This window comes from Triturus cristatus, chromosome 3_1, assembly GCF_964204655.1.
Source record: "Triturus cristatus chromosome 3_1, aTriCri1.1, whole genome shotgun sequence".
NCBI lineage: Eukaryota > Metazoa > Chordata > Amphibia > Caudata > Salamandridae > Triturus > Triturus cristatus.
In genome coordinates this window covers 573,996,134-574,019,922 of record NC_140583.1, presented here as the reverse complement: position 1 = coordinate 574,019,922, position 23,789 = coordinate 573,996,134, and the positions used below count along the sequence as shown (strand labels likewise).

The 23,789-nt window shown below is 42.7% G+C and overlaps 1 long non-coding RNA gene across 4 annotated transcripts in view; it reads right to left on the bottom strand.

Annotated features, from left to right (window-relative positions):
- The window catches only part of LOC146860580 (uncharacterized), a 67,076-nt gene extending 43,590 nt beyond the window's left edge, over nt 1-23,486 (bottom strand). The window contains exons 1-4 of one of the 4 annotated variants that reach the window (XR_014978832.1): nt 22,986-23,486; nt 22,502-22,648; nt 3,558-6,276; nt 2,099-2,176 (exon numbers count right to left, since the gene is read on the bottom strand). This is a non-coding gene — a long non-coding RNA (uncharacterized LOC146860580). The remainder of the gene's footprint in view (nt 1-2,098; nt 2,177-3,557; nt 6,277-22,501; nt 22,649-22,985) is intronic. The other 3 variants (XR_014978833.1, XR_014978830.1, XR_014978831.1) reach the window with 3 other exon arrangements.
- Nucleotides 23,487-23,789: the final 303 nt, after the last annotated feature.

Genomic DNA, 23,789 nt, shown 5'->3' with positions numbered 1-23,789 from the left:
TGGGACTAGAGGCCCCCATCTATGTGGCACGGGGCTGCCCTCGAAAGCATTATGAAATCTGGAAGCGCTGGGCGGACTACAGGGGACTGGAATTAGAGCCCATTTCAGAGGAATAATTGTGTGGGTGGTGGACCATCTCCTCCCGGCTTCAGAGGGGCATGTCACACTGGTGTATCGGGTGCAGTGGGGTCTTAGGGCCATGGTTCATAGAGAGAACAGAATAGTAGTTGTGAATAGATCTGCTGCCTTGACTAGATGGACAGTGCGATGGGTGGGGTGGCTTTATGTTCATTTAAGTGGGGGGGGGGGAGGGGGGGGGGGTTTGGACTACCTTGGTTCTGCATGTCTCTTTTGTAATCTTCATAAGATTTCTCATGAGAAAAATGTCAAAACTGGTATGTAGTCTCTTGATGCTGTTGAAGTCTCTGGGTCACAGAGCTTCGCTGAATGAAATGCAAGAGACCTGCTGTTTGTAAATGCAATACATTGAAACTGGAGAAAATTAAAACGAAGAGTTAATTTAATTACGATAACTCTTCATTTTACTTCCATTTAATAGCATTCAGAACCACCATTTTGTTCTCATACTCTTAATATTGCGCCGACAAGGACTTTTATTCAAGATTTAAATTCCTCAGTGCTTCAGTTCTTCACCTCTGTGCCCTGGGTCATAAATCTGACTGCAGCACTGCTGGTTATCAGGCCCTGCAATTTACAGCCTGAAGATGATAATATTGTAAAAATAAAGAAAGCCTTTCCTCAACTTTAAAAGGAAAATGTGATCCTGTGCTTTTTTCAAAATTTACTCAAGGCTGTGAGTTACTCTGATAGTGTCGGTGAGCTACTGGTAGCTCCCGATTGGTAGCTCTCAATCAACTGGTTAAAAACACCTGGTGCAATCAGAAGGAACAAGACTAAACAAACTTGTAATGTTAGTTCTTAAGGAAGCAGCATGGCACCCGATTTGTTAGCTTGACGTACTTTGGATGTTATATTCAAGCCTGCAGATCTACTGGAGATCATCAACCAATAGCAAACCTAACAATAGAAGAAAGCAGGCGTTGGAAAAGGTGATAGGTCATGCATTGTTGACCTATTGGCTTTGTCAATGCTTTTTTCCAATCCTGTGCAGAAAATAAATAGTTTGATGATGCAGCCGCCTCATTCTGTAGGCACGAGCATGCATCATGATGAATGCATTTGCATGCATCACAAAGCCTGCACATGCCTATAGAATTAAAAAAAAAAAAGGGGGGGGGGGGGGGGGAATCTGTATCAATCTACCAATCTGAAATGGAGGACACATCACAATCAAATTTAAAAAAAACTTGTATTTTATTACCGCAAAGCGCTTTGAGGAGTGGTCCAGCAGCAAATGGCAGGCATTTCCAATAAAATATAACATTTTCAAAAAACTGAAATGACCGCGAAGGTTGGAGGGCAACAGAAAAGAATACAACAAAATATTTATGGAGCTGGTTCGTGGATTCAAAACTCAAATACATCAAGGAAACAATAAATTAGATTGAATCAAGTTGCTGGCAGAAGATGCACATTCAAAGGGTGACTATATGTTCACAGGTGATGCAATCTACCATTACCATTGAACAAATGCTGATTCAACTAAACGAAGCACACATACAAATCAAGGACTAATGACCCATCATTATAGTAGGGCCCACACATCTTAAAAGATCACCAAAATTATATATTTGAAAGATAACCAGAAAAATACCAAGTCCCTAAATTGAAATCATCTTAAATTTGAAATAGACTTCTACAAAGGCAATCAAATCAATACCTTAAATTCTTAAATACACAGTACATGAGTTAAAAATATTCGGAGACTGATAAATGTAAAAAAAATATTGGAATTATTTTTGAAAATAATAATCCTGAAGCTTCGTTAGGTCACGGAACTTAGAGTATAAAATCTATTGACGCAGTGGAAGTTCTAATATTTAAGAACAGTGCCGACATTTCCCAAGAAACAACATCTACAAACACGTTTGGAGTGAGGGACGCATTCCAAGTTTATATTACAACTAGCTGTAAGTCCCACCCTCTGCCCTTTTATTATAGCTGCTTCTAAACATACCAGAGACGTCAGCCCATTGAAGCAGTCGGTAACTCTTCACTGGAGACGCAGAAAAGAAATATACAACAATTCCAATACCTGTGAAAAAATAAAAACGTTATTAAAGAGATCTACTGCAGCAACAAACTTATACAATTGCCTTAAGGCATTCTTTCACCATTAGGATGACAGAATAGTGGAGTGCTGAAAGCCCTCAGTGGGTCTGGACCCCTGCTTTGTGAGCAGTAAGAGTTAAAAACCTGAGTTTTCAAAAAAGAATGATGCAAATGACACGAAATAGTTTATTAAATACAGCACACCCAGAACCCTGACAATACCCTAAGCCCAGGCGCACAAGTTAGCTAGTCAGAACCAGGGGTCGTATTATACAAAGGGCACACTTTCTCTGTTTGCTCCACAGCGCACCTTTTAAAAGGTGCGCCGTGACGCAAACAGGAAAACTGTGACTTATTATGCTGAATATGCTACCCTCGGGGCAGCTGCGAACTCGCTCTGCCATGGGGGCAGTACATTTAAATGAAACACAGAGCGACTGCTTTAATCAGCCAGTCCGTGGTTCACTGTGAAGGTGGCATCTGCCTGCTGTTTCAAGACGGGAAAGGATCCCCTGCAGGCAGGTGCAGTCAGTGACTGGATCCACCTGCAGAGGGATGTCTGGTGGGGTTCATGGGATTCCCCTTTTCTCCTTTGGAGGGCTGCCTTTAGGAGGCACACAAAGTAGGCCACCTTTTTGAGGCACACTTTCAGTGCGCTCCTCCTAAAGGCATGTTTACAGCATAACTAATACAGTGCAGGCGCAGAGGCAAAGTGGCTTCCTCATTTACATGGGGCCACATCCCCATACAAATGAGGGTATGCCCTCTCATGATAACGCTGGCCCCCACACGATCAGTTTTACAGAAGGGGGGACACAAACACTACGCCGCCCTTCATATAGTAAAATTATTCTACCCTGGTGTTGAAAGAATTTACACACTATACCCTGGTGTAGACTAGGTCTATAAATATATATGCAGACTTTGAAACCAATACAAAAATTTCAAGTAGGGATGCTTTAAAACAGTGAACACTGACGTCATTGGATATTATGAAGAAGTAATTTATCTTCCACAATGTATACTAGAAACTGTACCCGCTATGTTGCACTGGCTTAAATGCACAAATGACAATTTTAATTTTATTGTTCACTGACTTTACTTATTGTTACAAATTTAAGTAGAATGTGTTTGCCATGGTCGTGTAACAAAAACATTTGAAGACTGGAATCTATAAGATCAACTAGCTATCCCAGACCATGCTTTGCTCCCAATTCCCATCATTTCAGTGCCTGCCTCAGGCCTCTGGACTGCAGTTACATTGTCTTTTGCTCAGCTCAATCCTTGTTGGAGGGCGTTACATTCAGATGACGCATAATATTTGAAATAGATGCTTTAAGTGTAAAAGAAAGTATAATATTTACCAGTTGTCACAGGTGGATTAGTGCATTTCTTCCAGATGCTCCTGATAGCAGTATCAGCTTTCGGTGACAACTATTAAAAAATATATATATACAGAAAAGCCTCAATACGAAAAATACCTCATATTATAACAACCATCCCAGTTACTTAATAGAAATAAAATGTGTACAGTTCATTGGTGCAAAGATGTAAGGGATTTGCAGGAGCGCTAGTTCAGTGGTGAAAAGGCCTCCTCCAATGAGTTTGTGGACAGCATGTCCTTTTTTTTTTTCTTCCTTTGCGTTCAATCAACCACAGCAGAAATAGTGACTTTAACACTCCAAAGGCAATTCACTCAAAAACACAGGCCTCAATAAGACCTTTTGTAATTTTCTAACAATTTAAAGCATTTACCTTTCAAAAGGTGCAATAATAAACTCTACGTATATTTCCCAGTTTCACTGTGTTTTCAACAGCACTGGAATGTTTTTTTGAGAACGTCTTATTATTCCAACTAAAAATATCTGCTACAAGAAATCTAAGATGGTCAAGGAGAATGGCATCACTCTAACATGCATATAGATAGTCTTGTGTGTGCAAAGAACACAACAGCGTTGTAAGATTTAAACTACATAGGCAGTGTAAATAAAAACGGGGTAAATAAAATATATTAAAAAGAGCAGCAACCAATTGCTAGATTTTTGACAACACGCCAGGAAACCTGTTGGTGAACATGCGCTCTACAAATTCTCAATAACATAACACTACATATGGACAACAGATAAACAACCAATGTATTAACTTGGGCCTTTTTGACTCAACAAATTGTCTTTGGTGGTGGGAGGTCAGCCAACCGAAAACATTGTCCTGAAAAAAATAGCACTCTTCAGCTACAGAATCTAGAGCAAACCCAACTCTGAATGGCAAATTATTGCTAACATCCACCAAATTCTTTTTAATTTAGATATAAATTCTAAATAGAAAGACAAAAAAAAACACGAGTTGTATTTTTAAGGAACAGCAATGTTTCTCCAGAATTCTCTCTCAACCCAGGTTGAGGATTAACTCATGATAAACCAAGTAATCACAGAACAATTACGTTTTTTAACCCCTTAGCTACGGAGTCATTGCCTGTCCCAGTGCCAAGTTCTCATTTTTTTTTAATGCTTCGGGTACTTCGTGCTTAAACTTTGTTTAAAAAAAAAAAAAATAATAATAATACAATACTACAAAAGGTAACCAGGCAAATTTTGCATCAGAATGTTCCCATGTCTTAAAGATTCTAAAAAATACCTAGGATTTGTGGAGTCTGAAAAACTACCTAACATATAGGCAAATGTTAGGTTCTTTTGGAAAAATGGAAACAAAAAGTGCTATGCTAAAAAGTATTCATTTTTTTTCTTCTAAAAATGGCATGGGTGAAATGTTTACTCAGCTAACATTGTTCTTACCAGCTTTTGTGAACAAGCAGGGGTGTAAGAGGAAGCCACTTGTTTTACTATGGTTTGTGCATTTTTCTAGCTACTAGACCATTTTTTCTATTTTTTGTGTGGTTTCAACCTACTTGAAGTTTGTGGTAGAAACAAATGTGAAAAATACAAGTGAACCCAGAAAGCTGCACATTTCTGAAAACTAGATGACAATCCAAAATCAGTAAGGGGTCATCTAGGTAGACTGCTCATGGTTTTCCCAAAGAAACTAATGAATAACAAATAATTAGGCAAAAAGCAACTAGTGGCATTTTGAGATATCGTTTTTTAATCTAATGGACTATTTAAAAAAGTCACGTGCTTAACGTCTGTCAGCTCTTTCTGGTTGCAGGGATTTATAAAAGGATTCTTGGTTTTCCAAAACACACGAAGCTCAAAGCTGAATGTGCTGCAGTCTAGAATTATTTTTTACACCGGCAAACAGCAATTCATATGGTAATATTTAATTAACTGGAAACCACTAACAGAAATCCAATTGGTTAAGTGTTCATTTTGTATTCCCACTCTTCTTCCGATAAAAACAGTACCCCTCCTGTGTGGCTGGGCATAGCTCCGCGAAGAGAAAGGTTCAGAAACACGATGTAAAGGCATAACATTTAAACGGCTATGTGGACAGCTGCAGAATTCAGGCCCCCACCCAAAGAAATGTATATAATTCAGACATTTCTGTAAACTTTACACCCAGGAGTCCAGGGTTGTATAATGCCTTACCTCTTCTTACCCATAATTCTCGAACATTGACTAAATACACACATTTCGGAGGGAAAATTCCAGAATCTGCTGAGATCCACAGAATTCCTACCATCTAGTATTCCAATACTACTGAAAAAAACAGCACCCGCCTGTGTGGCTGGGTTATGCCAATCCAGGGGCCATGCAAAGATCATATTTACTTTATATGGTCACACTACTCATCCATTGCAGGAGCTCGGCACAACCACTAAGGCTGTAGGAACGTTGTGGCTCCTCCCACATTCTGAAACTTTGCATTATTTGAGTTAGGATCTGGCATGCAGTCACCCAATAAAATGCCATTGCAGTGTTCTATCTAAAACTTTCTTCCTCAAATGCTGTGTCATAAGTAGAATGCAAAAGTTGTCATAGGAATGAGTGTTTTAGGCTGGATATGAACTGAAAGAATGGAATGCATGCTGTGGGACAGGGAGCCTAGTATATAGTGTGCCAACAACAACAGTCTGAAAAAGATAAAGAGCACTTATCTGACTCCAAGATGAGATTAACCTCTCGAAACCTACAAGAGAAAATACAAATATTAAATATCACTACTACTTGCAACACACCCATTAAGCCCAACACATATATTTCACTAGTCCTGGACCAATGAAAAACTTATTTGCGACATGTTGGGGCAGGATGGACAGTTTGCCCATACCTTGGGGATACGATCAGTCCACCAAGGATGGCAAAAAAAATTTAAAAAATCTATACATACCCCCACCCCCCTTTATAAATCTGGTTAGGAGTGGGGGGCTAACTGTATTTCCCCAGAAGAGGTAGTTGGAGCAATTGGCGAAAGCCCCCGGGCAGCTGCAGGAGGAAAAACAAATATGACTGCCACATTTTACATTCTCTGTGGGAGCAGATCATGACGGCCCTCACAGATGGTCACATGGTGGGCAGAGAAGTGGCTCAGGGGCATGCACTCCTTCCTCAAGACCGCCTGCTGACGTCCTCACAGAAGGGAAGTAGCACGGAGGAAGTCAACAGGTCCTTACCACTAAGTTAAATCCAAGACTTCCTGGTTATTCTGTTTTCAATGTTAAAAGGTAATAATCTAAAATAGGATTTCATAAATATTTAGTTATTCTGATCACAAAAAATACTTCTGTCGATAATTAAGTAAGTTTGATTATTTTATTTTGAAAAGATATTGAGTGCCTCTACTCGTCATCTCCCTTCAAAAGAAATACATTTGATATCCACTGGATATTACCCAGGTCTCATAATTAAAAAGAGTGAAACAATAAAAGGAATAACAGTGAAAAACTTTCTGGTAAAGACAGTCACCCGCCTTGACAAATAGATGTGTATTTCTACAGCTTGCCGAGTAGAAATAAAAAACGACCAGTGCAAGAATTCTTTATAAAATGTGCCCAATGCTCAAAGGCAAAAAGTATGGCGAAACATCTTTTTTTGATCTCTGGATTTCAATGAGGTTGAGAGTAAACAAAAGGCGTACTGCTGCCTTTTACTGGTAGAATTTGTAATAAAAAGAGCAAACCTTGTTTTAATTATGAAGCTTATAATAAGACACACATTTTTGCATCCGTATAAACGTTAACGTAAACCGATAAGGCTGCTTGGTGTGGCTCACCCCAGGCTTCCTTCCTTCACATGGCTTGGTATTGCCCTAAGATAGCAGAATATTGGGGAGATATCTTTGCTTCAATTAATGAGATATTAGAGTCGAGACTGGAGCCATCACCACTTCTTAGGGTACACGAAAGATACCACTGCTGAGTCTAGGCGTCTACTTGCGAGGTTACTATTGATTGCGAAGAGTCGGGTGGCCATGACCTGGGGGAGAGCGAGGGTTCCAACGTCCAAATCTTGGGTTTCTGATGTGACAACCCGGTCAAGAACAACTCAATACTTTCTGGGAGCGGATGCTGGCGGCCTCTAGATCCCGGGACATTTGGGGTCCCTTTCAGGATTGGATTCGATCTCAAGATTCATTAGATGTTGGCACTATCGAGTGGTAGGATTCCACTAGGAACGTTCTCATGTTTGGACCGGATGACCAAGCCGTCCTTCCATAACCCACTGGTATTATAGCGAACCCTTCTGTGTAACAATGGACTTTATTTACAAATCTGTTGTTCCATCTAATGTCAATTTGTCCTGATAAATGGTGTGACTGACGTACTTCTTAGCTTGCAAGCACATGTAATCTAGCTGCTGTACTGGTTCCTCCCTGTTGTTGGAGTTGTCCTCCCCAATTTTTTTTACTCTAGTTTTTATTTTTCGACCCCCCTCCCTTCCCCTTCCTTACTTTTTCCCCCCTTACTGTTGAAAATACGAGATCCTATATTTTAAGTTGAGATTACATGTATGTACCAATCTGTCTCGTATTGCTTATGTTTTATTTCACAAAATGTTCAATAAAAATGTATTTTTTAAAAAAACCTAAGGCTGCTTAGTAGAGTACACTTAATTTGAAATCGCAATATATTTTTGAAGACCCTCGTAAGTGTTAAAACATTTCCATTTTTAGGTTGAGCTTTAGCGGCAGCACTCATGCGCTGCTCGCTCTGCGAGGCATGCAGTAGCCCAGTATGGAGAGACGAGCTGCTCTCACTCTCCGTCCATTTTTTTCATTGGCTTCTGTGTTTGTCCTTCGTAAATTCTGTCTTCCGATTGATAATGACGCTTGTTAGTCCCGCCTTATTATGCCATGTCGTAATTTGTATCCTTCCATGGCTAATGGCCCCTTTACTTCAAGTGTTACACTGTACGGACGTTTGCAATGCAATAGGTCTTGCGTAAATGCAAGTCCTATTGCATTGCAAATGCTTTTTGTTTTCCTTCCCCGTAGGTACCAAGGTAGTCATGTTACAAGCGTGGATCAGCATTACTGAGCGAACAAAAATGAAGTGCTTGAGCTCTCACTGAGCCTGCGCAGGTAGGCAGTGTCTCGATAAGCTTTTCACAGAAGTTCCGGTATCCCAAAACGCATGTGCAGATTGTTTCCGCGTCTCGCCTATCTTAATTTTCGCACGTGCTCTTGAATTTCTGAGCTTTATCCAGAGGCAGCTTACTGTCAATGCCCCAGTGTTCGTATCCATCGGCTGCCCTGAAAACCCAAATCTCCTCCTGCTGAAGGCCAAATCCTGCCCGCTCCCAAGCATCCATCGAGTTGCTTCCCAGGTGTGCCAGGGAGTGGAGGCTGTTCTCAAGGAGGGGCGGGCAGCAGTCTGAGAAGAAAAAAACACGGCATTTCAGCAGGTATTCACCAGAGGCCTGTCCTTGCTCAGACAGCGCTGGCTAAAGGGCCCGTAGGGTTGAGGTGCTCAGCGGGGATCAGACGGCCAAGGGCCAGTAAAGAAGATAGGAGCGGCTTTTCAGAGCAGAGGGAAGGGAGCAACTGTATTTTCAAAAGCCTTCAAGACGATGGAAAGATGCAAGGAGAAATCTGTGCTAGTGGACCACGAATTTGACACGGAAGAGTATGACAAGAGCAAAGAGTCGCTGATCAAATCGCCAGATGGGGGAGTTTTACTTACAGATAGACGCTCCTCTCGGGTAGGTGAAGGTGCCGTTTAGAGGCCGGTATAAAACATCGAATCAGAAGGTGCAAGGGGGCCCTAATGCATGAAAGGAGAATCCTGGAATGTGGCATCAAATGCGTGTTTTGATCTTTGCCACTGAGACAGATGTAAATGCCCATTAATGGCTTCTAAAGGGTCAAACATTTGTCACATGCATTCAGTAGATGTTTCAGCACCCAGGCTAATGTGCTCTATAGCTACATACATGTAAGGTCCCAAAGGCGAGACCGATTGCATTGCAAATGCTTGTTTAAATAGTTTAAGTTGTCTTCAAGTCGAAAATTCAGCAAGGACTGTAACAGTTGCAGAAAGTAACAGGATTAAATATTATACCATTTGGTTTGTCCAAAGAGAACACTGTGTGTGCAACAAAAGGATCCAATGGTATTGATATTTATGCTGGAGGACAACAATCGCTCTTCCTCCAGAATTCGGACGGAAAACGGCAAACGTTTGCAGGAAGAGACTAAACTCACTCCAATGGCAGTTTCAGCTCGGACCTTCAGGCAGTGTCTTGCATTGGTGCACTTAGGGCGGATGGATATGCATATAATCATTGTGAACTTGTAAAGCACACAAAGAGCCTTCTATCTCCACTCAAGAGCCCGCCATTTTGTACTTAGGAACATCAAAGGAGTACACATTGAAGCTGCCATTTTGTGCCTAACAAAATGGCAGGAAAACTCAGGCAGGAACACCCAGCACATATGATCAATTCTCTGCCTATTTCTGTGGGACCCCGGCAGACAGCTCAGCTACTCTTACCAGATCGCTGCGGTACAATATAGTCTACCTTCAAAAATCACTCGAAGGATGGGGTTTACTTTTGTGAGCTCTGCTCCCTCAAAACTGTCTTAGACTATTAGCACAATAGGCTCACTCGTTTTTTTTCAATGCACTATCAAGCCTGTCGAAGGCCTCCAGCCAACACAAGCTATGCATCAGTGTCATGAGACTGTGCGTCTTGCCCCAACACGCTGCGACCCTGGAGGTATTTCTATATCCTTTTCCCTCTTATTTCTCGAGGTAATGTCTTTGTTGGCTGTCCACGAGGCGGTGATGCCAGTGCAATGAAAAAGGCATTATTACAGCCCAATGGCTAGGCAGCACTTATAAAATGAGGCCCTAAGGTACTTGCCCTGTTAAGGAAAAGCAACGTAAATTGTTAGGTGAGCAACTGTTCGCGTTCAGAGTTCTTAAAAAGCTACACTGGTAGTTATGTTAGCCGTTTACTAGAGCGTGTAACTACCCAGCACGGTCTTCCCTGCGCGAACATGATGAGAGGGGCAATGCACAAAATTATCTAAAAAGATACGTTTTTAATTGCTTCCTGAATCTTAGCAAGTTGTTGCTTGAACCAATCTTATTGCTCTGGGGGCTGCATATGGGATGATAAGGTGCTAAAGGATATGCAGGACGGATGAGTGTTTTATCTTATGGGCAATGCACAGGGTCTTGAATTCCAATCTCAAGTTAATGGGTAGCCAATGGAGTTGTGCGAGGGTCGGACGTGCAGAGTTCATTTTCGAACGCCTAATAGAACTCGCACCACAGCATTTTGGGTGACCAGCAATTTTTTTAAAGCGCAAGCTGGACTGCTCAGATAAAGAGAATGGCCATAATCCACATGAGAAAGTAAGAAGCCTTGGACAACTGTCGTCCGACATTCTAATGAAGGCCATTTAAGTGTTTTCATAAGGGCTCTCAAAAGGCCAAAGCATGTGCCTGCCACTTTCTTTGCCTGGGAGGCCATAGTAAAATCTTTATCCAAGGCTCTTGACTTCTGTCTTAGGAAGCGGGTTTTGTTGTGTTAAGATCTTTTTTCCTTCACATTACACAATTAAGTTTTGTTATGTGTAGCAAAGTCACAATTAGACCAGGCTTAACAAATTAATATTTTGGTTGCTTATTTAAAATATAATTTTCCAGTTTCCTTCAGCTATAAAACATCATTTACAATACTTAAGAGAAAGCAACCCTCATAGATCTTCCTAATTTCTCCGACAGGAATACCGGCCTGTAGGAGCTGAGCTAGTAAAACGTATGCACTAAAAGCATACAAGGCAACATTTCTGAACACCTAGACAGGAAATTTGGAGTTAAGAAAATGGGGAAATGAATTACCCCATTTACAAAGTATCCTTGCTGCCAACTGACGATAAACATCTTAATGACAATGAAAAGCACTGTTTACTAGGGCTCGTTTTTAGCCCCCAAAACGCAACTAGGTAGCCCAGGGAGTTGTATGAAAATGATGCCCCGGTTTTATCTTGTCATTGTAATGTAAAGAAGACTTGCTCTTATTTAAGGGAAGACATGAGAGAACTGTCACATGCTGTCCTCTGATGTTGTGATGGAATTGTTCATTTCTGCTGCTCCTCTTGGCACCGAAAATGATAGGAAACTGTTATTTCTGCACAAGCACTGCTTTGTTAGCTGTTTCCAGAGACGACATTTCTTCCAGGGACGCAGTTCGCATGGAACAAGTTCAATTCAGAGCATAAATTTCAGTCATTTTACAAAAAAAAATGCATCATTTTCAACGAACGATCAATGCACAGGAAAAACGATTCGCCCACAGTTTCAGTAAGTTTGAGTATACCATTCCACCACTTACTTCCAACCTGAAGCATAGCTATCAACTAACTCCTTTTCATGAGGGCCACCTTCAAGCAGTGCTGGTGTTTTGTCAACTTGCTTTTGGATTCTGGACTGTGTATTTAAGTTTCCTCACTGCATTTGCCAATTATTTCTAGCATGAAGAGTGGCTAGCTAAAACCAATAGGAACCAGGTGACCCGAATTACAGTTGGCAGCAATACTTCCACCATCAATTTAAGAAAGAGTGGTCATTTCTGTGCTTCATTCAATAGTCTGGTTTTTTTCATGCCTAATAGACCCCTATTTTTGTCTTGATCCTTTGTGTGCCCTACTTGCAAGGTCAGTAAAATACCATGTCACCAGTGTGAACTGGGAGTCAATGTCCTACAAGAGTAGGACACTGACTCCCAGTTCACAGGAGGGCTTTCTTCTAGCAATCTATTGCATTCTAGGAGTTTTACTCCTGGTTCACATCTCAATCAATTGACTTAGCCACTTGAAAACAATTAGCTTAACAAAACCTAAAAGGCATGACTCTAACATGATGTTCCTACAGACAAGGAGGCATCCGGAAACCATAATTATTTTCATTCTTAAATGTTTTTTATGGATAATATCAAAGAAAACTAGTGCGATTTCATTGGGTGTTTGCAAAGCGTAGCATCCTACATTCTAACATCCAATGCCTAAAACCAAATCTGGACCCACAACAGATGGCCTCCTATCGTCCCATCACGCTTCTGTCCGCCGACTGTAAGATACTAGGGAAAATATTAGCGGACAGGTATACACAAATCTTACGACCCTTGGTTCACCCAGATCAATGCGGTTTCGCTCCGGGCCTAAACACGTTCCAAAATATACACCGCCTCTTCGATATCCAAAATCAAGTGGGTGCCGCGTTCCCCAGAGCAGCCAGTCTTATCCTGGACCTTGAGAAGGAATTAGATACCCTCACATGGCAATACTTGTTCTCGGTCCTAAAGCAAGCAGGATTCGGTCCCATCCTCTTAGCATACACACAACTCCTGTACAACAAACTAACCTCGCGCATTCGCATAAGGCGATACATATCACCAGAATTCAAGGTGCAGAGAGGCACGAGGCAGGGCTGCCCGCTTTCGCCTCTGCTCTTTGCCCTCGCTGTAGAAACCTTGGCTATACGGCTGCGACGGGAGAGGGTACACTGGAGCATTCCCATAGCGGATACCACACATAGTGTCTCCTTGTACGCTGACGACCTTTTGCTATATATTCGGGACGTTACTGCAGACCTAACACCCGGTTGGGCACCACTGACGGAATTCGCGGAAGCCTCCGGGCTCGGAGTAAACTGGGACAAATCCACGGTTTACCCACTACACCCGAACCTCCCCCCTTGTGATGTATGGCTGGGTGACCAGAAAGTGACCTGGAGTGCAGAAGCCCCCCGGGGAGATACCTTGGGATCCGTCTCTACCACACCCCGACCAACATATTTTAAGGTAACCACCGCAGAGCACTGGCCGGAATGAGATCAGTGGTCGGATTCTGGAAGAACCTCCCGCTAGCCCCGATCGGCCGTGTGGCCTTGGCCAAAATGATAATAGTCCCGCAGCTACTGTACCACTTCACGAATCTGCCGGTAATCCCACCCAGATCTTTCTTCCAGGACTTAGACTCGCTCCTCAGCTCGCTCATATGGGGAACAAGCAGACATAGGATAGAACTAGTGAAACTACAACTACCCACCACACAGTGAGGACTAGGCGCGCCGTCCTTCGAATCATACTTCCTGACAGCACAATTACAGTGGCTATCCTACTGGATGGCAAGCAGACACATAGGTGAAACATATACAGCGACCGGCCGGGTACCCATCCCAGAACTCCGCTGCCTGCTACTGCCAGGTACTAAACCGAGGCGTACATACCTCATACAAGTAGCGGTGGCGCGCAAAATGCATTCAACAAATACACCGCATGTCGGCAGGGACTCCTCCGTACTCCCCCCTGCTGCCTCTAGTCGGCTGGCCCAAACAAGAGAAATTTTACACAACTAACATGCTACACACATGGACAGACCACACACGGCCTAACCGAAATAGAGTCTCTGTTTGAGGACGGTCAGCTTAGACCATACTACCAGATTATGGATGACTATGAACTCCCCCCTGGCCAGTTTCTACTGCACCGCCAACTCCTACAAAGCTATTGATCATACTACGACCTATCGTCGGGAGAGCCAGCAACACACCCGGTCATCCACATGGGTGTGGGGCGACACCTGGCTCTATAAAGCCATTCGGGAGGTCACAAACAGCCCCCTGGAGGCCCTGCGTGCCACTTTGGAGGAGGAACTAGGGCGCCAAATACACGAGAAAGAGTGGGAGATGGCCCTCTAATACCCCAAGAAGGTGTCCAGAATGCATGTTTCAAAAATATACAAATCTATATCCTTCACAGCGCGTATCAAACGCCAGCACGGCTCCAAAGATTCTACCCAGACACCCAGTTCCTCTGCCCCTGATCGCATGTTCTGGAGTTGCCCCACACTACAGCCGTATTGGAACACTATTCACAGGACACTCAGATCTCACGGGGCTTACACACCTAAACACCTGGGAAGCCTGTGCATTGGGTATCTTCCGGAAACAGAAGCAACACAAAGTCTCACTTCGCTTCATCTCACTGGCAATTTTACGGGCTAAAAGAAGTATAGCTATGCACTGGCGATACCCCACAGGTCCCCCAATTGCAACATGGGTGAGAGCAGTACACAAATGGGCGACGGCAGAGGAAGACACATTAAGGGAGGAGGAGGTGAAGGGGATACGTAAGCAACCCATCTCTATCGAGTGGACCTTATTACTACACCAATTCAAGCAGCCAACAACACACGACGACCCAGTCGGTTCTCCACACATCCCAGTGGAACCACACTCACAAGCCCAGGCCGAAAGCACATACGCCAACTCTCCTCTTGCACCAAATACGTAACATTTCCCGATATCACCACGAACCTCACAGGACTCGAAGACAAAGGGCTGCATCAACAACAGTTGATGGACAGAATGCAGAACAATGTCATACATTCACCCCAGTACAGAGATCTGGGCTAAATCCATCTTTTTTGCTCACCACGCCATTACAGTTTGAACCCAGCCATATGCAAATCAGTCTTGACCCTGTGCCTCATGGGAACAATCCAGCACGAACTGCCAAGCCAGGTCCTCCCTGGACTGGAAACAAGCATCCTAGGACCGGTTTCGGGGTTTCACCCCTCTTCAGCCAGAATAGCTTGATTCCAGTGGCATGGAGAGCACGGGACCCACGTCTGGACATACCCGTACCACTCAGGGTGACAAATGCAAAAACAACAGTTGATTGACATAATGTAGAACAATGTCATACATTCACCCCTGGCTTGGCAGTTCGGGCTGGACTGTCCCCATGAGGCGAAGAATTATGGATTTAATCCAGATCTCTTGACTGGGGTGAATGTTTTGATTTCTTCTGCATTCCGTCCATCAATTGTGTCGTTTGCATAAGGGCTGCATCAACCACTCTCCCCCTCCCCCTAGCAGCACTCAGACATACCAACCAGCGAGATGCGCACCAACCCTGACACCCCGTCCGATATATGTACCCTGGATTCCATGAACTTATCCCAGTTTCGCATCCCAGTTCTACATAAGATTTGTTTGGCGCAAGACCTGAATAAAGACCGGATGCAGGTCTACTTAATGCGAGGATAGCAATATCCAATGATGTATTATGTACGAAATAAAGTCAAATCACTTGTATCTTAACACAATCTGTCATTTGTAATATGAAAATGCCAATAAAAACATTGACAAAAAATACAAATCCTACTTTCGAACATCCAAAACACAGTTATACAGACGTTTATAACTAAACAGTGCATTTTGCAGGAGGGGACAGAGGCCCATCAGCAAACGTTTACTGTATTTCTGGGATTTGGGGCAATCGACTATGCAACGAGTGGACTCCGGAAGTGGCATTCTACTTTCTTTTGATATATCCTTGATGTCGAAGATCATGAGGCAACCTAACCTGTGTATAACTGGGACAATCAAAATAACCAAATAAGCCCAAATTCTCATGACAATCACATTTCCTTCCCCTGATAAGCCAATCAAATGTAGCCCCATTAACATAAAAAGCGTTCGAAATATTAAGTAGTTAAAACGTAATTGAGTCAATGAGGAGTACCTAAAGTGACCAGTGACTGACCAAGGAATTGCTTCTCTAAACTTATTTACCAAAATTCAAGTTAACACAAATGCTTACATACACATCCCAGGCTAAACAGTTTCTTCTTCCATAGACAGGGGTTTAAGTGGGCCGGGTCTCACCGGGTCTGAGCACCGGCAGTTTTTTTAAGGGGGACTCGAAACGGGTCCCTATCGGGCTCTGTTTTGTGCCCTGGCGCAGGCGGTCCGTGTCTTTTTCCAGACTGCAGTGACAGCAGGCACATCCATGTGCGCGTGGTGAGTGTTGTAGGGGAAGGGATTTCCCTTCTCTTTCTGAGACTCAGGAGCAGCAACATTGTCGTGGTGTCACCAGGGCTTTAAGGGGATTTTTTTTCAATATTATGTACAAGCCATAGTTGTTGCTTATTTAACTTATGCAACTAGCAACCATTGACAAAGCCAATAGTCCTGACTTGTAGGTATGATGTTACTTGTTGTATCATATATCTGGACGTAATGACCGGAACAGCAAAATACAAGTCGGGGGGCACACTCTGCTAAACACAGATTTTTAGCTTACGTGTTTTTAAGCCACGCCCTTAATTACACTGACCACGCCCTTTGAGAGACCCCCCAGTTTTTTCATCCCACTTAAAGCACTGTCCATAGATATACGCAAAAATAACAACTTCAGAGCAGCATCTGTGCAATGGAAAACAATAATAAGAGTCCAAGTGCCCCGCATGCTTCGCTCCCAGGACCAATGAAATCCATTACGTATCCTAAACTATGTTTTTAAGACCCACTTAAACTGCAGTCAAACGTATTTTTCCCCGGCTAGCAGAGCAAACCTTAGCGACCGGGAGGAGCGGTGGAGAGGCGTCAACAGGCGCCCTTCTGTTCACGTTACCACGCCTGCGCTTCCGAGGACTCTAGGGGCGGAATCTACACTGTTGCCATGCAAGCGAGCAGCCAATCCGGTTTCAGTAAAACACTAGAGTGTCCTTTGAACTTCCCCGGAGCATTTCCTGAGAATTTCTCAGTGCACACTATCGCTCGGAAGCACTTTGCCTAGATAATTGACAGAAAGCCATTTTGTGACATAATGGGCTAATGTATTAAGTTTTACATTTTGGCAGCTCGGTAAACCCGTCTCGTGAATAAGAAACAAGTAGAATCCACAAGCTTTTCAACCAATCAACAACAAAAAACAGGAGACAGAATAAGAGTAACGACAGCCATTTGATAGCGATCATTCGCACAAAATGGCTGCTTTATTAAAGGCAACAATTGTGTCTTTAGAGAATACTGTGGTAAAAGAGAAAAAGATATAACACGGAAAATTGCAAAATAATCATTTGTTAAAAGTTGGGTTACTTATTTTTTCACATCAAATAATTCTGAAATCCACTACAAATGGATTTATAAAGCTGCCTGAAAGACAGTGATCAGTTTACAGAAGCATGACTTACTTAAAATTCAAGGGGTGATATTTTAGAAACACGATTGGAGCTTCCCATACAGCGTTTACTTGGTCACTTGTATTAAAATGAATCAACATTGCTATTTCAGAATGTTTTGTCATTCATGTTGCTGCTTCCGGTAGGGTCCTTAAACATCAAACTATCAAGGTGCTAGACACACTGCACTTTAAATTACTTCCTGATCACTTATTAATCCACTTAATTATTCTAGTGTTTTGTAGGCAACTCAGTGCAGATTGGTAATATAAACGTTTATTCATTAATCTACAACATTTGAGTAAGGGTTGCTACATGATTTCCCTCCACAAGGGTGAATTTTGAGCTGTTTAAGGAAGACAAAGTAAATTAGGCATACAGTGTGCGGTTAAGGCTGTGGGTGGAAGTATTACATTTCATATTTTGATCCTTTTACTTAAATCTTTTTGAAAAGTCAGTGCTTTGCAAGTTAATTGCACCTACTCTTTTATAGTGGTGAAAGGGATACACGCACGTTGTGCCAAAATAGTTATCCACCCCTTGACACCACCAGTCACGTTGCTCGTTTTGCATTACACATAAATCACAGAAATGGTCACTGTTGGAAATAAACGTGTTATCACCCAGTTCAAAAACAAAACCTTCACAGCCAATCTGAAAAATTACAGATAGAAATGTAGCTATAGTACTGTAGCATACCACACACAAAAATAAGGGGAAGGAGCGGAACTCCTACTTCGACCGCCTTAGTAAGACACAACACACAAATAAGTAGGAGGGTAAAATGTCGCTATTTTTAGAGGTTGGTGGTAAACAGATGAGTTGTGGACCGTTTACCCCTCCACTCTGCAAGGTTGTCGACATGTTTCAGCCAGACTCTGGGGCATATTATCAAGACAGGCGATAAAATTATCGCCGCTGTAGCGGCAGAAAACTGCCGCTAAAACGGCGATAATGGGCTTGATAATATGCTCTATGGAATTCCAATTGAAACCCATGTTAGATGTGAAGGACATCTAACCTGATCTTCAATTGGAATTCCATAGAGCATATTATCAAGCCCATTATCGCCGTTTTAGCGGCAGTTTTCTGCCGCTAAAGCGGCGATAAGTGTATCGCCTGTTTTGATAATATGCCCCTTAGTCCTGATAAAAGCCAGGGAAGACACTCTTGGATCCCAGTATTTAAACCCTTCTATCCTACCTTAATATGTAGGTTGAACTATGCACCTGTATGAATACGTAGGGTGTGTAATCTCACACGGATTAAAATCGAGTTTCACTGTAGTTCACACTCGAACAGGCGGGGGAGCGAGAACGGCTCCCTGTAGTCACACATTCATGAAGGTGAGTCCATCACTACGACTGTGTTCCTCCCAGCAGCGAAGATAAATACTGGGATCCAAGAGTCCTAATAAAAGCCGGGGAAGACACTAGGTCCGACTGAAGCATGTCGACAACCTTGTAGAGTGGTGGGGTAAACGTTCCACAACTCACCTGTTTACCACCAACCACAGGTTTAGCAAAACCTTTAACTCTAGCCGGGGAATCCACGAATAAAATAGGTACTTGGAATTCCTTGAGTTAGTTTTAACTTGGTCTTACTTGATCCCGACTCTTCTATATATTTGTATGGTCTCCCCCACCCTATTGCTCCACCTCTAGTGTTGGTCTGCGCAGAGGTGTGTTTAGCAGCCTTATGATGAAGCATGCCACAAATTTTTTCTAGCATTTCATTTTTGGCTGTCAACCTCTTAAAAAAAGCGACTTTTTACCCTCCTACTTCGCTTTGTGTATAGTACTGTAGCGAACAGCAGAGAACTGCATCCTACACCAAGCCTCATCTTGGTTAACTGAATACTTGTTACCAAGTAGATTCAACTGCCTAGTGTCTTCTAATTCTACCTCTGAATTAGGGGGTGATCTCAATTCACCAAAGGCCAAATGTTTCCAGCTCATGACTTTGATTTGGCAATCCCACACATGGTAGTAGTCTTAATTTCACTTTAACCAATTCGCACTACGAGACTGAAATACACACGAGTGATTGGTAAAAAAATAAGCAATGGGTTGAAAACCTTGTACCATCATAAATCCTGCATCAATCAACCAAACACCCTCAGAGTACTTCACAAATCGTCTACAGCAAAAGTATTGGGAATACTGTCATAAAATTCAACCGAGGCTTTGCTTTGAGAAAATTTGCCAACTGTCACAGAAACCCACAAGTTTGAGTTTTTTGAGTTTACCAGAAAACCTAACCTAGTGGATAGGGTATGCAACAGTATCTGGAAAAAGACTGGCTGCAATTGTGCTGATAAATTTGGTGCAAGGATTCCAAATATTAAACAACGGGTGTTACACCAAATAACCCTACAAGTGGCTCAAAAGAAGAGTTAATGCTTACATGTCATGCAAGTCAGGTCAACCTCCACACAGGTTCATTAGATAACAAGGGCTTGTATGGGGTTTAAAAAGGTGTCGGAGGACCCACGAGTGTGTAAAAGGAAATACAACAGGTGTAATACAATAGAAGTGCCTCCAATATACAGGCATTAAGTTTCAACCCCAGAAACGAAAATGAAGTAAGAAACGCATTTTGCGACAGGTCACTTTTTGTGCACTTAAGTTTGTGGGCCACTACATAGCTATACATAAACGCAGCCCAACAACTGGATTCCAAAGGGCGGAAAAGGCTTGACCTGAATGTTAACAGGTAAGACAACCGGAAGGCGGAGAATCAGTTATGCTATGCAGCTGCACACAGTCTGAACACAAAGAAACAGTTATAACTTCAGATGCTCCTTGATTGACATTCTACACAAATATGTAAAAAACATGTATTGATTCCAATAGTCACCCAAATGCAGACATCCCATTAGATAATGCATAGTATGAGCCCATGTCATACTTAGGACAGTTAAAAGGTCATTTTAGTTTAAAGACCGTTTTACTTTCGCGCTCTTGATTGATTAAATGTGTAATGCTAACAAATCGAAAACATCAACGACAGCTTACGCAAACATACTTAGCACAAGGTAGCGTGAAATGCAACTGGAATAATGTTACCAGATCCGCAAAAATGGCACAGCAGAAAAAATAAAAGGGCAAAACGAGTCTGGACCATTGCAGAGGCATCCAGAGATGAACTCTGCGTTACTACAACTTGACAAAATGTTTTGCAAACAGTAACTTGTCCTCCGCGACTTACTTATAATTCATTAGGATTAAATCATTTAAATAAAAATCCCATTGGTAGCCTTACACTATTCAGTAGACTAAATAAGTATTTACGGAGCCCGCCAGGGTGGAAAACTTCAAGCAATTGGCCAATATGAAATAAAAACCCACTCACCACTGTTCAACAAGCTCTGGCAAAAACGCTAACTGGGGAGAAGCAGATACTCTTTATGCAAAACCACAATATCTAAAGCGAACTTTGCAGCTAGTTGTAAATGTTTATCATAAGAACTGTGAAGCAATGTGCAACCGGAGTGGCGTTTACAGACGCAACTGTGGCTATCGCCACCGAATTCTGGTTATAATACATGCGGCAGGCTCCATTTGAATAATCAAATGTAATAGCTTAAAAAAAACTACAAAAAATGGTGCAATGCAGTTGTATTCAAAAGGAAAAGATCACATCAGCGTGAGCTTAACACCCCCACCCCCGGACATTATGTAATTAAATTACCTAAGTGTTTAAGGTTTTGTTTTATCTGTTAAACACTCAAAAGGCCCGAAACCCACCGACTACTGAAGATATGATAAAGGTCAAGAATGCGGTTCTCGCAGATGGGCCATCAGATCGTGTCCTGGGCCTGAACGTACTTCATTCAGCCCCCGAGCAGATACAGGTCAGGCTGGAGGAGCCTAGAAAACACCAGTATTAGCAAATGATTGTGGGCCGAACTCGGTGCTTGTATTGAGAAGGAATACAAGGGGACAGCGAGAGAAAGGGACACAGAAGCTAATCGAGACAGACATAAAGAAGAGCAATACAGATGCAGTGACAGACGGAGCAACAGACAGATATAGTTGCCGAGATAGAGGCAGCGATACTGATTTTGTCTGTCTTTATCTCTTCCTAACTCCCTCCAGCTGTCGCCTGTATCCATCTTTCCTTGTCTTTCTCTTGTTTTTCCTCTCCGTCTGTTCTTATTCTGCCTCTCTTCCTCCCTATTTTTCTCCATTTCTCTGTTCGCCCGTGCCTCTTATCTCCCCGTTTGCTTCTACCTTTATATGGGTTTCTTTCGCTCCGTCTGTTTTTCCGTCTCTTTAGCAGTCTTCCTTCCTATCTCTCTACCTATATTTCCGTGTCTCTATATCTCCAAGGCTCTTTTGCTTGCCTTATGTTTTTCAGCCTCTCCCTTTTTTCCTGATTTTTTTTCCACTTCTAGGTATGTCCCTGGCTTTTTCTGCAGGTCTCTTCCAATCACCACGGCTTTCACGGACTTTGCATCCCCTACCTTTCTCTCGCCACGTCTTTCTCTTCCAGCCCCTGCATTCCCTGTACTGGGCAATTCGACGAAGTGCAAATGTTGCTGTGCTTAGTTACATGCAAGCTGAAAACCTTTACTGTTAAATGCCCTAGCCATTCAAAGTTTCGTATAACACGCAGATTGAACACCCCTGGCTGTGAAATGCTGTTAATAGCCTGTGGCATCCATACTAATACTAAATCTGTCAAGTGATCGGCTGACTCTACGGGAACAAAAATGTATTTTGGGAGCTTTCTTTCCCCAGCATGTGCATGGGGAGTTGGACATTTCGTTTGGTAAAATAGGGAGTGGCATTGATCAAGGTCATTCACTGCAAAGGTCTGAAAAATGCAATATGAAGTGTTTTAACAATAACTGAAGTGTGTGGTTGCGAGTGTAAACAACATGTTCAGATGCAAACACTTTTTAGAAGAAGTTTTAAACAAAACAAACCTCCATACCTCGAAGCGAGTGCTCAGACCGAGTGCTCAGACCGAGTCCTCTTCTTCCTCGGGTTTGTCATCGTCTCGCATCATCTTCGGATCCTTTTGACATTGGTGGGAAATTCCACTGCTACGAAAGGGGTGCTCGGGCATTTTACTGTCAAAAGTTGAAAGAAAGGTGAGGCGTCCCGACTGCACTGCTGGCCGTCAATGCACATCCAAAGAAAGAAAAGAAGTAGCCCAGACGCTACGCCAGGGCTAGAACAAAGCAACGATGTTTTTCACGCGGAAAACAACAGATATATTGTACTATTAAACAAAATACGAACATATTTAACCTGTCAAAGTTAAGCAGGATGCAAATTGCAAGTTTTCAAAGTCGAAACAATGTAAATACAATTAAATGTAAAGATTACGTAATTATGAACATAAACTAAAATGTAAGGGGAAACGGGGAGGAAACGTTTAAAAAAACAAATTCAACTGTTACATACCCAATTAATTCGCCGTCGATGTTATGACCATTCGTTGACAACGGAAGGGAAAATCTTAAAATCCACTAAAACGTTTCAATTCAATTGTTTTGGGGTATTTTTAGGATTAGAAAAATATAACAGAGTAATATACTGAACAGAGGGCACTGGCAAGGCACAATGGATACAAAGGGTGTTCCCGAGATGGAAACGGCTCTTCATCGAAACGCACAAAAATGGAGGTGCGCCATGGCTTCCGAGCTGGGAAAAACAACGAGCTCTCTCCCTTCTCCGTCGTGTCTTCTCACACAGCACGGAAACTAGCATCGAAAAAACGCGATTTTGACATCAAATCCCACCGTCGGAGCACCCCATTAAACTTATGTCAGTGTCCGGGGGAGATAGGACCCCCTTGCGCCGCTCCAGAACAGAGAAAAGTTGATCCAAGTGGGAGAATAAAAACACTGGAAACTGCTGCTCTGTCCAAAGCACAGCCGCCATGAAGAGCTCCTTCCCAGCTCTGAGAGCCCTGCCTCTGATTGACACTCTCTCCATTTACCCCACAACTCAGGTGATGTGCCATAGACCCACCCCTTCCCTTCCCTCTAAAATGGAGGCAGGAAAAGGACCCCCGCTCTCCTCCACAATCCACGTGGTACATACACAAAAGAACCCCAACAACTGAAAGGGAGGCATCAAACTAAATATTTTGTATTGCACTTTTTTCAGTTGGTGGAAGCAATGTGGCCTAACGGATAGAGCTGCCGTCTATGGAGCGGACACACTAGGTTCGAATCCCAGCTTCTGCGCAACGTTCTGTGATTA